The sequence below is a fragment of the Camelina sativa genome, chromosome 5 (genome assembly GCF_000633955.1).
Source record: "Camelina sativa cultivar DH55 chromosome 5, Cs, whole genome shotgun sequence".
In the NCBI taxonomy this organism is placed as follows: domain Eukaryota; kingdom Viridiplantae; phylum Streptophyta; class Magnoliopsida; order Brassicales; family Brassicaceae; genus Camelina; species Camelina sativa.
This window is the reverse complement of record NC_025689.1, coordinates 25,273,912-25,275,699: the sequence shown is the minus strand read 5'-3', so window position 1 is coordinate 25,275,699 and position 1,788 is coordinate 25,273,912.

Genomic DNA, 1,788 nt, shown 5'->3' with positions numbered 1-1,788 from the left:
TTCTGATATCCACGCTTCAAAAATCTTTGTACCATGTGCTAGATTGATTTTTTTATAAGACTTACAGCCTAAATATTTAACAGTTTAAATTTGGACCCTATTTTATAATTATTTCAAAGATTTGGGCTTTAAACATCCGGCACACCCCAAGAGCCAGCACTGCCCAGATATAGATTTTGATATCCGTATCCACTCTAGATATCTGAATTCTGGGAGCATATTAGATCAGAACTCTTTTATTTATTCAACACATCTCTAATTCTAATCTCAAACATAGATGTTACATTAGGTTTAAGGTCTCTTCAGATCACTTTGATGAGAGACAAATGTAGAACTCTTCTTTGGGGTTCTAGAGGTGTTTTTAGGGTGATACATAGAGGAAATAGCTTAACCAAAGACAAAGAGCAAAGAAAACATACATCTAAGACATGACGCTTATGTCTTTAGGCTACACGTTACTTTGTTTATTTTTCTGTAAGCTTGCATATGAAATATAATGTAAACCTTGATTAATTGATAGTAGATGTTTGTAAAAAAAGTTTCCCACACAATATGTATCCTCACGCAAAGGAAAACTCGTTAAGTTTTTGTGTTATGTTTCTGTTATGATAATAATCTTTGAAGTAGACGAGGAACCGGGACAGAGTCATGGTCTGCATTTCGTTAGATATGTGAATTGGGGTCTACAATTCTCAACATGCTCACTACATGTCCATCTTTAATCCTCCTACCGACCAAGACATATATGTTTGGGAGGTGCCGTCTTTAACCCTCTGCCATAAGAGGTCAAATTTACATGAGCATTGTCTTATAATTTTGTGTTGTCGAAAGCTAACAACGCTACTAAAGCTTATAGTTTAAGAAACTCTATGAATGTTCTAGACATAAGGAAAAAATAGAGGCACAATCGTTGCATCGAAAACAACGATTTTCTCTCCCTTGAAGGCAATTTTTTCAGATCTCGTTTTCTTTTTTGCATTTTGATCTTAATTTCAGGTGGTGGTTTGACACTCAAGATCTAGGAGTGCGTAGGGACGTCTTCTACCGACGGTGGTGGTGTGGTTCTCGTCCTTCGGTATAGTTGCAGCTCCGGTTAAACAGAACAGAAGTCTCGTCGTAAAAGCCCCTGGTTTGAGGACGCCGGTGGATTAACGTTTGAGTCTTCTCGGCTTATCCGTTAATCGGATTGTTATGGCTACAGTGGAAGCCGAAGGGCGAGTGGTGGGGAGCACTGTTTCGTCAAGGTGGTTAATGGCTAGATCCTTTTGGATCTATGTTGACTGTCACGGATTTTGATTGGAGGAGGATTGGGTGAGCCGTCAACCTCTGTAATTACCGCGAATCGTGTTTCCATCAGACCAGTTTGAAGATGTCTCTGCGCGGTGGAGATCGAAGTGTTCGGCTGTTGAAGAGAGGGGATAGATCTGAGCTTGGCAGTTTTCTAGGTCGGGAACTGTCAACGTCGATGTCGGCTGTCGGAAGTTGCGCACACCAGGAGGGTTGTAGCGGGTCAGGTGGCTCGACGGCAAAAGATTAATGGCAGAAATTGGATTCTTTTGCCGGAGATCCGGATCCGTTCGTTGCTGCCGTGGCCCTTGAATCCATCGGAATTGGTGCGGTGACTCTGATATAGTATAATGGGAGTTTGCACATGTGGTCAAGATAAGAAGAAGAAGAAGTAAAGCACATGAGAAAAGACAGCTGGAGTCGTAACGGAATAAGATTGTTAACGTCACGGAAAGGAACAACACCGTTTGTTAACTCTCTATAAGAGCATCTGTTAGCTCA